This window comes from Canis aureus, chromosome 32, assembly GCF_053574225.1.
Source record: "Canis aureus isolate CA01 chromosome 32, VMU_Caureus_v.1.0, whole genome shotgun sequence".
Lineage (NCBI taxonomy): Eukaryota > Metazoa > Chordata > Mammalia > Carnivora > Canidae > Canis > Canis aureus.
In genome coordinates, this window is record NC_135642.1 from 29,712,013 (window position 1) to 29,727,767 (window position 15,755).

The 15,755-nt window shown below is 37.1% G+C and overlaps 1 long non-coding RNA gene and 1 pseudogene across 17 annotated transcripts in view; both read right to left on the reverse strand.

Annotated features, from left to right (window-relative positions):
* Positions 1-15,755, reverse strand: part of LOC144303314 (uncharacterized) — a 395,489-nt gene that overhangs the window by 299,886 nt on the left and 79,848 nt on the right. For 14 of the 17 annotated variants that reach the window (XR_013370380.1, XR_013370379.1, XR_013370381.1 and 11 more), the window contains one exon: positions 15,168-15,342. This is a non-coding gene — a long non-coding RNA (uncharacterized LOC144303314). Of the gene's footprint in view, positions 1-12,932; positions 12,954-15,167; positions 15,343-15,755 lie in introns of all 17 variants that reach the window. The other 3 variants (XR_013370375.1, XR_013370372.1, XR_013370373.1) reach the window with 1 other exon arrangement.
* On the reverse strand, positions 5,451-6,616 carry LOC144302829 (ATP synthase F(0) complex subunit f, mitochondrial pseudogene; annotated as a pseudogene).

The following is a 15,755-nucleotide window of genomic DNA, read 5'->3' on the forward strand; positions in this document are numbered from 1 at the left end:
CCCAGCCAAGGTCAGAAAGATCTAGAACCACAACTGTAGACGCTTCTCACAGTAGTCACTGACCTCTGGGGTGCACAGGTGTTTTGCTCCCTTGAGCACCAGCCCCCACTCTGAAGTCTTTCCTCTACAGAACTTCTGTTCCTGGGCCTCCTTTATTTTAGAGGTTCATACCTAGTAGATGTGATCAACAGCATTTAAACTTATTCCAGACAAGATTTGTATTTTAACAGAGGCCCTTAAGATGATTATAGCTGAAATAAGAATCTTTTAACGGTTACAAATTTAATGTGAATTAGAAAAAATTTGTAAATAAACACCAAATACTTAGTTTCATACATACTATTGCTTTGGATAATGCTAAGCATAAAGAGAAGTCAATTTAAAGGAAAATGTCAAATAAATAGAAGAAAAAAGGTAATTCACAGATCTGGCAAATATTGGGAAAGCAGTATATAAATATCTGGGTTTAGAAACAGTTTTAATTCTATGAATTGAAGAACTAGGAATTTTATTTAGTAAAATTATTGAGCTCCCACTATATATCTAGAGAAACAATGGTAAGCAACACAACTAGCACACCCACTTTTACCAAGTCATAGCCATTCACATAAAGGAATAGAAAAAGGACAGATGGTTGGGTGAGTGAAGGAAAGTATATTTAAATACAGCAATTCTGATGAAATATTAGGCATAGGAAAGAAAGACTTATCTGGGTCTACTTGGTAGATATTTTTCCTGCCACATCATCTGGATGTATTAGCCACACAAATGTCCCAGAAAGCCAAAAATGTCATGAATGACCACAAATGACCCTTTATATCCTGGACTATAGGCCTTGGAAATTTTGAGAGTTGTGGGGAGAGGGAACCCAAAAAAGTCTACATGCTCTCCTGTCATGTTGAAGGAGGAAAACAACATAAGAAGCATACATTCTAGAAACCTTATAAATATTTCTTTTTTTATTTCCTGATTCTATTTTATTTTATTTTTTATCTTTTTTTGTATATTTTTTTAATTAGAGTTCAATTTGCCAACATATAGTATAACACCCAGTACTCATTCCATCAAGTACCTCCCTCAGTACCTGTCACCCAGTCTCCCCAACCCCCCACCCACCTGCCCTTCCACCACCCCTTGTTTGTTTCCCAGAGTTGGAGTCTCTCATGTTCTGTCACCCTCTCTGATATTTCCCACTCATTTTCTCTCCTTTCTCCTTTATTTCCTTTCACTATTTTTTATATTCCACAAATGAATGAGACCACATAATGTTTGTCCTTCTCTGATTGACTTACTTCTCTCAGCATAATACCCTCCAGTTCTATCCACGTCGAAGCAAATGGTGGATATTTGTCATTTCTAATGGCTGAGTAATATTCCATTGTATATATAGACCACATCTTCTTTATCCATTCATCAATATTTCTAACATAAACATTTGATTGACTACTAAAAGGAAAGCAAGTATGTAGACATGCCTATTTGAAAAGAAAGCAAAGAACAATTCACACATATGATTCTGGATGTTAGCTCAAGTTTCTAAGTTTTAGCCTTGACTACTTCTTGGAAAATCCATCTTTCCTTTTTAGTAACTGTTTTCCCCAGTTTACCATTGCTTCTTGATGAAGATGGATGGATCTGCATCTGGCATTCTAATTAGATTAGAGAATAATAACCAGGAAGATCTTGGGGAGGAGAGGATAATTTATTACTTACATTATTTCCACTCTAAGTGTTCAGAAGTAAACTATCTAATTCCCCCAGAATTCACTTATCACACTCAGAAACCACAAGTGGGAAACAAAAACTTCTACGCTTTGGTACTGTTACAATGGGTCATGGTAGGAACCTCTCGAGATATTTCCAACCATGTCCCTTAACTTTCGACCCAGAGCATAATGCTATTTGCAGGAAAAGGTGGATGGCTATAGTTGCTATCATGTATTACAAGGTGACATGGGCTGGAAATTTTTAATTCTCCAAATAAGCCTGTGAGGTAGATGGAACTATTCCTGTCATACAGAAGAAGCAAACAGGAAATCCAGAAAGTAACTTGTACAAAGGCATACAGTTGATGTATTATGGAATAAGAACTTGAACTCAAGTCTGGCTCTAAACCCATGTTCTTCATTGCTCTGTTACCTTCCAAATGACCACTTCCTAATTAGTCCACATAATACCCAGCAACTATAACTGCAGCATCACAGTACCTAGAAACAATCTACAAGTGACAAGTGGTAATAATTATTTCATTCATTTCAGGGCCAGAGCCTGAATTAACAAGTAGCAGGGCTGTAGTCGCTAAAGGTGGGGGACTAGCATGAGAGGTAGAGGTGTTCTCCTTGGTACTGTTTGTACATCTCCTTGGCATAGGCCCTCAAGTTCTATCTAGCAGGCCGTGCTGCCCTTGGGGGTGACACAGGAGCCCCTTGCCACTCTGAGAGTTAAACTGACCAACGGATTTGCTTCCTTCCATATCATCAACCAGTTCACTGATTTTGGGGACAGAGGACACAGGTAGCTTTGGTGAGATAGAAAAACAATTGGCCACACAGTGACTGAACCATTTCTTAGAAGGAGAACACTGGGCAAATCACTTAACAGCATGACCCTCAGTTTCCTCGTCTGTAAAACAGGATTGACACAGTGTGCTTAATTCAAAGGTAGGATCAGATGTGACTATGCATGAGATACACAATATACAAGTTGGCAGAGAGAACGGAGAAAGAAAATTAACATTGATTTGACCTTCTTGACATGCTAACCTCCTGCATACCATGTATATAAATGTGACACTTGTGTACATGCTTCATTTATTTGTCACAGCACTTTGTCCCGATAGGTACTGTTACCTCCCCCCTCCCTTTTTTTTTTTTTTTGTTACCTCCCTTTTGAGATGAGAAAACAGCAAAGCTAACTAACCTAATCATGGTCCACAGCTAGTCTGTAACAGATTTGGGTTTGAATTAAGATGAGTTTGACTTGATTTCCAGAGTCCCATACTGTCTCTCAATATAAACAGTGGAGACAGTGTTTTGTTAAGTATGAGCATTCTCTCTCTGGTAATAATCAAATAAAGATGACTGGATGCAAAGTTGGGACAGATTAGCTAGCCAGTGCCCTCAAACTCTAGAATTTGTAATTCTTTAAGTCTAACTTTCATTCATTCATATCTATTATTAAACACATATTATCAAGCACCTATGTGCCAGAGCTGCTCTGGGTGCCAAAGCAATAAACAAAACAATTGATGAGAAAGAAAATAAAGAAAAATCATTTCAGAAAGCAAAACTGCTCTTAAGAGGGTCACATGATAATGAGTTCCTGGGAGGCTGGGCGGGGGGTGAGGTGGGGGTCAGGGGGAGAGGATCCATTAGATAGGGAGTCAAGGAAGGCTCTGTGTGAAGAGGGTATCTAAACTAAGGTCTGAAGATGAGAAAGAATCAGCCATGCGGAAACAGCAGGGAAGAGCACTCCAAGCAGAGAGAATAATAAATGCAAAGGTTTGGAGGCAGGAACAAACTTGCAAATTAGGGGGAGACTATGGTGGCCAGCTGGTGGTAAGCACAGGGGAGAAGGGAAATACACCAGGAGATGGGAGAGGCAGGCAGTAGCCTGGCCACATGAGGCTACAGGGTCTGAATTTTGTTCTAGTTATCCTGGGAATCTCTCAAAAGAATCAGAATAAAGGCCTTGTATTTGCTCCCCACCTCAGATGAGTCATACAAACTCCCGGCAAGTGAACATTTGCATTTTCCCCTAGAATGCAGAAATAGCAGCACAATGAATTACCCAGGTCTTCATGGATTGTGACTGTATCTGACATAGATCTATCCATTCACATCTGGACAAGAAAGTAAATTCTCTCTGGCAGGCACTAGCCAGTAATACTGAGACCTCGAGGCTGCAAATGAAAAGTCTCCTTATTTGCTACAGGCCAAAAAAGTATTTGCCTGCAAGGCTACTGATCCTAGACTGTCCCTGTGCTCTGGCAGAGGTTTGCACTCACAAGTACCCAAGCCTATGATGACACCCTGGTGTATTTTTATTTGCACACAAGTATAGCATCACCTCCTCCAAACCTTTCTCCTCTTAGCAGAAGAGATATCAGAAACTTGTAGTTGTGGTGTAAACTAGATTTAGTTTCAGATAGATGGGTAAGTTACAAGTTACATTTGGCATGAAAGGAGTTAACTAACCGCATTGAGCTCAGTTTCCTTATCTACAGAATAGTGGTAGAAAAATAAATTCCACACAATTGTAGAATAAAAAACAATGATGACAATTTGTGAAAGCACCCTACAGAGTGTCTACCATGTAATTCATGCTCAAAGATGTATATTTTTAAAAACTGGAACAGCTAAACCTTGCTACATAAACCTAGGATCAGATAAGAAGCACTGCTTGGGAATTTCTATAAGCCATCTGCATCCTGTAACTGTGCAACAAGAGAAAAGGAGAATGAGAATAAATCCAAATCCAAATCATTACTTCAAAATACAAATATCTTCAGTATCACGAAAATGTAAAATTTAAATATTAGAATCAGCTAAACTTGGGAGATAGGAAAATGAATAATAAATGCAGGTAAAAATTTACAGTTCTGTTTTATGCATACAAGGGGAATAATTAACTAATCTCAAAACATGTAAATGAGGGCTTAGTAGCATTTTCAAAACACCACATCCAATTCCAGTTACATAGGCGGAATTTGCTACATTTTAATAATTAGGTTTTTTTTTTTACAAAAGATTTATTTATTTTGAATAGAAGTATTAAATATTATACTAATTACTGGTTATTTTACTTTGTACCCAGGGAAAAGAAATGAATATTCATTAGCTCCTTAAGCTACTGATCCTCCACCAACTAGACAGATTTCAACATCTCCATGAAGCTGTGGGTGGGTAGAAAATGCTCCCTGTAAAACAGGCTTTTGCTACAAATCACAGCCCAATGTATTCAGCTAATGTGCACATGCTAGAATCCCCAAGTGAATTCTGCTAACATTGTACCCCTGGAGCCCCCAGCTGAGTAGCCAATGAACGAGAATAACTGTTAAATCGAGAATGAGTGTTAAATTGATCATAAAACAACAGAATTTTTCTGTCTACACAATCCAGCGATCTTGAACAGGCAATTCCTAAAATACTAAACATGGTTTCACACAATAAAACAACATTGTCATCTGTGAACATGCCTAGTTCCTTCCAAAAAATATTTCAACATACATATTCAACCATTTTCCGACTTGGCTTTTGATTCTACTCTAAGGAAAATATATACCCCAAAAGGACCAAGCTTGAGATTTTAATTTATGAAGTAATCTTGCTTATAGCTCAACAGGCACCCCCCCACACCCCACCCCACCCCCGTGAAAAGGAAAACCAGGCAATACATTTCTCAAGACACTAGTCTGGTTAACTTTTTTTTTTTTTTTCCATCTACTAGTCATCTTTTATTGGCTGTTAATTCTCAGAATACAAAAGGGTTCAGGGAAAACAAAACAAAACAAAACAAACAAAAACCAAACAAACAAACAAAAAACAAAAGGGTTCAGGAGTGTTGACCAAAGGTCATGGTCAGAAATGCAGAGTGTGCCCTTCACACTGGGCCTGCTTCAGCAGTACTTGCACAGCCGCTCATGTTTCAGTTCCTTGTAAGAAAGGCAGTAGTTGAAAAGCATGTAAACTGCCAGCACCATAGAAATCCCAGCGATGCTCCCCCTTTTTTACTCTGACATACTTGTAATACCAATAGTAACCTTTTAGAAGCACCACAGCCATGCCTTTAGGGGTGAAATCCCACATCAGTATCCAGGTTGGCAGCTCTCCTAGTTTGACATCCATGAGCTACTTCTCTTTCAGTGGTATGACTGACCATCTCGGAGTCCTTGGGTGTCTGCAGTGAGTCTGGTTAACTTATAATTCTTGCTCAGTTTAAGGTATCTCTATGTTGGGAGTTCTCATGTGGCTTGATTTTTATTTTTTGGTTTGTTAAGCTTTGTGAACCAATTTATTGCTCAAGTAACTCCCTACCACAGAGGAGGGGAGGGACCTGGCTCTGAAGGGAATGAGTCTTGCAGAAGGGGCCTCTAGTTTTCCTCTTGGCCTTGTCTATGATGCTGACCTATAGCCCCAGTGGGGCACACTGGGAGGACTGTTAATTACACCAGATTGGGCTAGGAAAGGGTGAAAGATCAGAGTGCACACAGCAATGTTGCCTATATGGAAAACAATCCTGGGGTCCTGCTTCCATGTGGGCAGAATATCGAGATGGGGGTGGGAGTATTTAAATCGCAATAGCTTGACAGAGTTAGCTTTTGAGAAAGTAAAAATTCATCGCCATCTAACACAGAGTCCAAAAGGGTGTGTCTCCACAGGGAATTTCACATTTCTGGGTGTTTGGACAGAAGAGGACTCATTCGACAAATATTTATTGAGTAATAAGCATGTGCTATACTCTCTTGCTACTTTAAGTGTGGTTCCTGGACAGGCCACATCCTGGACAAGCCACTTGTGACCTCTTAGAAATGTTCAAGGGTCTACCCCAGACCTACTGAATGAGTATCCTAACGTGATTCCTACATTACAGTTTGAGAAACACCACTAGACACCATGTTAGGTGATCTATTCATCTCTACCACTGATGTCAATTTAATATGTTATAATAATAAAAGTCCAGGTAACACACTTGCCAGAGCTTGCTTATGTTACAACTTAAGATATAACTCTAAATCACTGGTAGGAGCACAACATAAGTATTTATGTGATATGAAGTAGGCCAAAACCTTTTATAAAGATCTCATATGCAAGCCAAGAAAGAGCCTCACTTGAAGGCAAATGAGGATGCCTCAACCCACCTGTTTGGAAGAGTTTCCCATATATAAACTCTAGACACTATGAAGACCTACGAAATTGAGGCTGGTCTCATCTGGTTTCCAGCTGGCAATGAGAGAGGGCTAGAAGGAAAATTACCCAATTCATTTAGCCAGATAATTTATTTAGGCCTTTCACTAGTCTATAGCCCTTGCATGGGAGAAATCACATGAGGAAGATAAACATCAGGGTGGATGTCTCCCCTGATTTCATTGGACAGTTGTGTTACATTTTATCTTCATTTTCTGCTCTAATAGATGCTAGTAATACTTCTTGACAGGTTGTGTAGAGCCACAGATTTTCCAAAGCCAAATGGAAGTGACTTTAAAGATATTGTAGAAATTAATGACCCATGAGAGTTTTCTATGGACTTATATCTACTCTCCCTGGAGCTTCCTCCATGTCAATCTTTATCAACTTGTCTATTTCCCAGCATCTTACTTTTACATTTTTCTTTTAATTTTTAATTATAAAAGCATTGTGTAAATTCATGTTTTAGGAAAAATTCAAATAATACAAAAATATTATAGTAAAATAGTGAAAAATCTCCTTTACTCTCCTACCCAAGAGTAATTACTATTAACACTGGAATGCATTTTTCCAGACCTTATTCAAATTTATACTGCATATGCATATATCCACGTATAGTAGTTTTACATACTTGGACCATACTATATTATTACTATGCAACTTTATTTTTTTTTTTTTTGCTTACTTGCTTTTTTCCACTTTATCTTGGAGATGGTTCTCTCTTACCATATATTATATACGTATAATTTCTTTTCTTTTTTTCAATATACATATAATTTCTAAAGAGTTGCATAATGTTCCATAAACTAGATTTATCCTGATTAATTTAATCATTCCTCTATTGATAAAGATTTAATTTATTTCCAATGAGTTTTTAAACAATTATAACAAATTTCTCAGATGGTAAGATGTAAGAGTAATATATGAAAATTAAGAGCTTTCCATATATTACCAACAATTAAAATATATCACCAATAATTAATATATAATTATTAAAAAGCCCATTCACAGTAATAGAATTGAGTGAGGACAATATGAAAAAAATCTATAAAATGTATTGAGAAGTATAAAAGATCAGAATAGTAGAGACATATACCTTCTTTGTTCTTAGATGAGAAGACACAATGCTGTATCAACATTGCTGTATCAATTATCTCAACAATTAAACTTACAAAAATCAATGCAACCCCAAACAAATGATAGTGGGATAGTTTATACAACTTGACAAACTGGGTGTAAAGTTATTCTGAAACAGTAAGTGTAAGGGATAGCCTAGCCAAGTAAATTTGGGGAGGAAAAAAAAGACACATAAAACACCCTCAATTTTGGTAAGTAGCTCTAATATCAACACATTTTGCCCAGCACCAGAAGAATAACCATGTTTTTAAACTGGAAGCCTGAGAGAGAGTGAGAGAGAAAGACAGAGAGGGAAAGAGAGAGAAAATGTACCAAAGTACAATTAATTTGCAAATCAAATTTCCAGAACACTATCACTGAAAAAAACAACCAGTAAAGTCAATATATTCTTTGTGACCAACTGCCAATTATAGTAAAAGTTAAGGAGTTATCTTAAAAAAAATGTAGGTCCTCTATTTATTGGCTAGAAATTAATACATATGAGGGTGCCTAGGTGGCTCAGTCTTTTTTTTTTTTGCTCAGTCTATGTTAAGTGTCAACTCTTGATTTCGGCTCAGGAGATGATCTCAGGGTTGGGAAATAGAGCCCCATGTCAGGCTCTGTGCTGGGCATGGAGCCTGCTTGAGATTCTATTTTTCTCTCCCCTCTGCCTCTCCCCGCTCAAAAAACCCCCACATATATTCATGCTCAATCTTGTTAATTTCATGAAAGGAAGTATACATTTTTGAATCTACATAGTATGTTGTTTCCTAAGGATACAAGCATTTGAGACTTTCTTCAGTTTATTTTATTATAGCTATGATTAATTCCCCCTTTTTTCCTCACTGTCTTCATTATTTCTGTTTTAATTATTGTTCCTCTTTCTTTTCTCCCTTCTTCCCTCTTCTCTCTCTGCCTCTCTCTTTCTCTTTCAGTAAATCATTAACTTTTTTAGGGTGGAGGAGCAGAGGGAGAGCTTCTTGTTTATTTTTTTCCTAATAGTTTATTTATTTATTAGACAGAGACAGTAAGCAAAGAGCACAAGCAGGGGGAGTAGTACAGGGAATGGGAGAGGGAGAAATAGGCTCCCTACTGAGCAGGGAGCCCGATGTGACCTGGGGCTCGATTCCAGGACCGTGGTATCATGACCTAAGGCAAAGGGAGACACTTAACCGACTGAGCCACCCAGGTGCCCTGAGGAAGAGATTCTTAAGCAGGCTCCATATCCAGCCTGATGCAGGGCTCAATCTTATGACCTTGACATCATGACCTAAATCAAATGGGGCTGAGGCATGATCATCAGCTTCATCGTAAAGTTTCCAACAAAATTTTATCCAATGTTTTTTTTTCATCCAATGGTTTTATCCATTGATGGTTTTTGCTCAAATTTTTTCCCAAATTATTCATTAGAGGTTTAAAATGCTGAATTTCTATTATTTCTTAGACTTTCATTTTGTGAAATTTTCCTATAACAAAAATGCTGACTTTCTATTATTTCTTATACTTTCATTTTGTGGAATTTTTCTATAACAAAAACCTTTCACTCATCCCCTAAGGCTATTTGATTACCTCAATATACGGTTCATACCAAAAAGACAAGGTGTTTACTATTTTTGATGCCAAAATCTTCCCATTCTTAGCCAAGGAAACTCCTTCATGTTTACTCCATATCCCTTTGATATGATTCATTACTATTTTTTAAAGATTTATTTATTTAGGTATTTGAGACACACACACACACAAACACACACACAGAGAGACACAGCATGTGCAGGAAGGACAGAGAGAGAGAATTTCCATCAGACTCCACAGTCAGCCTGGAACTTGACACAGGGATATATCTCACAACCCTGAGAACATGACCTGAGCTGAAACCAAGAGTTGATCGCTTAACTGACCAAGCCACCCAGGTACCTTGACCCATTAGTCTTGATAACTCCCTTGCTTTCACACACAAGACATTTGAGGGACATCTTATAAATTTCCAATCCCATACTTGAAATCAATCATTCCTCCAAGGAGTCCTGATTCCTTATGATATTTAGAAACTACAACTTGAGAGCAAGAGATTTGTTGTGATTGTGCTTCATAGCTTTTTCATAGTTTTTCACTTAATAAAGGTAGGAAAATTTGGGGCATCTGGGTAGCTCAGTGGTTGAGTGTCTGCTGTTGGCTCAGGTTGTGATCCCAGGGCCCTGAGATTGAGTCCTACATCAGGCTCCCCAGAGGAAGCCTGCTTCTCCTTCTGCCTATGTCTCTGCCTCTCTGTATCTTTCATGGATAAATAAATAAAATATTTTAAAAAACCCCAAAAACAAAAAACAAAGCTGGGAAATTTTAATTTTTTAAAAACAAAACAAAATGCTGAGTTTATACTGATATTTCAAATGTAATGTTACAAGATTTTATGTATGGCTATAATTAAAAAGACAAGAAATAACAAGTGGTGGCCAGGATGTGGAGAAAAGGGAAGACTTCTGCACTATTGATGGAACATAAATTGGTGCAGTCACTATGAAAAATAGTAGGAAGGTTCCTCAAAAAATTAAGAAGAGAACTATCAAACAACCCAACAATTCCACTTCTAGGTCTATTTCCAAAGGAAAGGAAATCAATGTCTCAAATAAATATTTGCACACCCTTGTTCACTGCAGCATTATTTACAATAGCCAAGACATGCAAACAACGTTAAGTGACTACTGACAGATGAATGGATAAAGGAAATGTGGTATGTATGTATATACAATGGAATATTACTCAACCATAAGAAAGAAGAAAATACTGTCATTTTTCAACAACACGGATGGACTTTGAGGATCTTTTACTGAACAAAGTAAGTCAGAGAAAAACCAATGCTGTCTTATATGTGGAATCCAAAAAAAAAAAAAATTAAACTCATTCATACAGAGAACAGATTGGTAGTTGCCATAGGTGAGGAGGAGGTGGGGATAATGGGTAAGTGGTCAAAATGTAAAAACTTCCACTAAGATAAGTTCTGGAGATAATATGCACAGTATGATAATTATTGTTAAAAATAAATACTTATCATATATTTGAAAGATGCTAAGAGAAGAGATCTTAAAAGTTCTTATCACAAGAAAAAAAAACCTTGTAACTATGTGAGGTGATGGATACTAACTAAACCTTATTGTGGTGGTGAAGGGAAAAGGAGTGGTGAGGGGAGACATTTGTATCATGTATCTGATCTTAGAGGGGAAGTTTTGAGTTTCTCATCATTAAGTATGATGTCAGCTGCCAGTTTTTTTTGTAGACAGGCTTTATCAAGTTGAGAATGTTCCTAGATATTCCTTGTTTACTGAGTTTTTACCATGAATGTTAGTTTTGTCAAATGCTTTTTGTGTATTTATTGATATGGCCATGTGATTTTTCTTTTTTAACCTGCTGAATGGATCATATTCATTAATTGATTTTCAAATACTAAACCAGCATTGCCTATCTGGGACAAATCCCACTTGATCATGGTGTAAAATTGTTTTCATATGCATTTTTGGATTTAATTTGCTAAATATTTTATTGAGAATTTTTGCATCAATGTTCATGAGAGATATTTGTAGTTTTTTTACTGTAGCATTTTTCTCTGGCATTAATGTTGGCCTCATAGAACAAGTTAGGAAGTATTCCCTCTGATTCTATCTTCTAAAAGACATTGTAGAGAACTGGTATAGTTTCTTCCTTACATGTTTGGAAGAATTCACCAGTGAACCCACCTAGGCCTGCTGTCTTTTGTTTTGGAATGTTATTAGTTATTGATTTAATTTATTTCATAGATATGGATGTCCTGAGATAGTCTACTTTTTCTTATGTGATGTTTGGCAAGTTGTGTCTTTTAAGGAATTTGTTCATTTCACCTAGTTATCAAATTTGTGAACATAGAGTTGCTTGTAATATTCCTTTATTACCATATTGATGTCCACAGGATCTCTAGCGATGTCTCATCTGTTACTTCTAATATTAGTAATTTGTGTCATCTCTCTTTTTTTCTTAGCCAGTCTGGCTAGGGATTTATCGATTTTACTAATTTTCTCAAAGTAAGAGCATTTTAGTTCATTAATTATCTCTATTAATTTCCTGTTTACAATTTCATGATTCCTGCTGTAGTTCTTATTATTTCTTTTCTTCTCCTTACTTTGGATTTAATTTGCTCTTCTTTTTCTAATTTTCAAAGGTGAAAGTTTAGATGACTGATTTCAGATCTATCTTCTTTTTTGAATATATGCCTTAATACTATAAATTTTTCTCTCATCATTGCCCTTCACTGCACTGCACAAATTTGATGCTTTTCATTTTCATTTAGTTCAAAAATATGCTCGAATATTTAAATTTCCCCTGAGATTTATTTTTGACTCATGTGTTTATTCAACCAACAAACATTGCACTGAGCTTCTATCCTTTTTTTAATTTAATTTTATTTATTTTTTATGATAGTCACAGAGAGAGAGAGAGAGGCAGAGACACAGGCAGAGGGAGAAGCAGGCTCCATGCACCAGGAGCCCGACTTGGGATTCGATCCTGGGTCGTCCGGGATCACTCCCTGGGCCAAAGGCAGGTGCCAAACCGCTGCGCCACCCAGGGATCCCTCTATCCTTTTTTTTTAAGATTTTATTTATTTATTAGAGAGAGAGACACACACACACACACACACACAGAGGCAGAGACCTAGGCAGAGGGAGAAGCAGGAGCCCAATGCAGACTCGATCCTGGGACTCCAGGATCATGCCCTGAGCTGAAGGCAGCCGCTTAACCCCTGAGCCACCCAGGCGTCCCACTGAGCTTCTATCCTGTACTAGGTACTAAGGATAAAAGTTGAATAAAACATTCTTCGGGAGTTCTATCTAGTAAAGGAGAAGGATATGGGAACCATTACCTATAATGAAATATGTTAATACTTACTTGAGATAAATATGTATTATCCTGGAAAAAGAGAGAGAGAGAGAGAGAGAGATTAAATCTGCCCTAGGGAGTCAGAAAATGCTTTCTTAGCTACTCTTACTCAATTGTAACCTCATTTCTTATTTTTCATGCAGGATTAATTTACTTCATTATCAATACTTCCATAACACTTATATATTTATCAACTATAGCAGTTATCACAGTTTACTACAGTTTGTTTATAACTCTATCATTCACATGAAATTGTTAAGTTTTTTGAAAGCATGGTACAGATCTTCCTCATGTTTATATTTCTAGGATCCAACAGTGTTCATAATACAACAAAGTTCAGTAAACTTTCTTTTTTAAGGTTTTATTTCTTTGTGTGTGAGAGAGAGAGGGAGAATGGGTAGAGAAGGGCAGAGGGAGAGGGAGAAAGAATCTGAAGCAACCTCCACACGAAGCACAAAGCTCAATGCAGGGCTTAATCCCAGGACTGCAAGATCATGACCTAAGCCTAAACCAAGAGTCCGATGCTTAACCAACTGAGCCATCCAGGAGCTCCTCGGTAAACTTTTTAAATAAATGTATGCATGTACGGATGGATGAATGAGGTAATATATGACATTATTACAACTGTTGTATTGGTAAAACCATATTATTTATCAACACAATAATTTGTACAGATATTAGAGCTACAACTTGGTGAACATTAAAAAAGATAGCCTTAATTGGAACATGGATGAATATTAATGAAATATTAAAATTAATATCATTTATCTTAACACATTGTAGATACTCATTTCTATGTATGTCTTATAAAAACATTTACCCCTTTAAAGCAAATATTTCTGTTTGCAAATATTCTCTTATACTAAAAAAAATTTTTTTTAAGATTCCATTTATTTATTCATGAGATACACAAAGAGAGAGGCAGAGGCATAGGCAGAGGGAGATGCAGGCTCCCCGTGGGGAGCCCAATGCAGGAAACCCAATGCAGGACTCGATCCTGGAACCCAGGATCACACCCTGAGCTGAAGGCCGTCGCTCAACCGGTGAGCCCCCAGGTGTCCCTATATTAAAATTAATAAATAACTACTCTTGTTCACTGCCTAAAGTTGGAGGATCACCTGATTATATTTGAGGCTAACACAACCGTTCAAGGTGACTATTATAACCCCAAGAAGATGAATTCAGATGCATTTAGAATGACTGCCTTTAGGAAAAAAAAAAAACGGAGTTGTGCTTAACTATACAGTGGAGGGAAATTTAGCAAGGGCTCAAAGGGTAAAATTCCAAACACTGACATATCAATATTCTACTATACAAAACACATCTCTAAGAATCATAACACATGCCATTTCTATGGCTTCTCTTTGGGAATGGAATTAACATTCTTGCACTAACTGGAAATGGCAAATTCTTAAATTGTTAATAGCTTCCCCAGGCTGCTGCTCCTTTGCAGTACATTTAGCTCCAAATTATGAAAATATTGTGATGTATGCTCATCAACCTATAATCCTAAATCTCTTTCTATTACTGAAAACAATTTTTGGACTGGGGATTAAACTACAGGGGTCCACTTCTGAGCAGGAAGTATTTTAACATGGAAATGCATTGTACATTTTATACTTGTTTTCTTGAATACTAACAGATAGCGCATCTGGATTTTACGCTTACAAAATCTATTTTGCTAAATACAATGTCATGTTTAGCATATAGTAAATCCCGCCAATTTTCATGGTTTCAGTACTAAGGAGGAGGAGTGATGGTGGCAAATGGTGCTTATTAGTAACTAAGTATGTAACTGAAGGAGACACTGAATAGGGAAGGAAGAGAACAGGTCCAAAAAATAAGAAAAAAAGGAACTTATTACAAGAATATAAATGCAACAACCTTTAAGAAATTAAACAAAGACATGAAGGCAGAGGGAATATAAGGTTAAGGATGTGTTCAGATGAAGTAAAAAGGTTAAATTAAAGTGGACAGTAAATCAGAGTTGAGATTTCCCAACTATTACTGCACAGAGAGAAACCTAATTTATATGTTCCATGGTATCCATGAGTAAAAAACAGATGCTCAGCATAATAAAAGCTTCTTACATGTCTTCATGAAAAGCCCACTGTGTGCAAATGGGGGTGAGTTGTATGTCATTTATGGAAACTTTTGAAAATCTTTAAAACAATATTACATATTGCTTGTAGATACTTGTATATGTACTAATAGTGCACAACATGTGGAAAGAAAGATACATACCAACATTAGAATAGTAGTTACTGGGATCCCTGGGTGGCGCAGCGGTTTGGCGCCTGCCCTTGGCCCAGGGCGCGATCCTGGAGACCCGGGATCGAATCCCACGTCGGGCTCCCGGTGCATGGAGCCTGCTTCTCCCTCTGCCTGTGTCTCTGCCTCATTCTCTCTCTCTCTCTCTCTGTGACTATCACAAATAAATAAAAATTAAAAAAAAAAAAGAATAGTGGTTACTTCTAAGGTTGGGTGGGGGGAGTGTTAAACTGTAACATTCCATTTCTTTTTCAGAAATAAGACAAAGCAAAAAGTAAACTTCATGGTACTTTTGAGTCTATCATTTTCTGTAGGTTTGAAGCATGTCATAAAGAAAAATATTTAAAGTTTACAGGTGAAATATAATGAGCAATGTATTTCAACAATCTCAAAGTAAATACAATCAGTATAAGGTCTTACAGCCTTTTCTTTTTAATACTGCTTGATGAAGACAGTTGAAAGAAACAGCAATAGCTGAAAAAAAAAGCAATTCAGTCTAAGCAATTTGGTAAGGTGGGGAGGTGGTCAAAATCATGCCAATTGAATAAATGATTCTTTGGT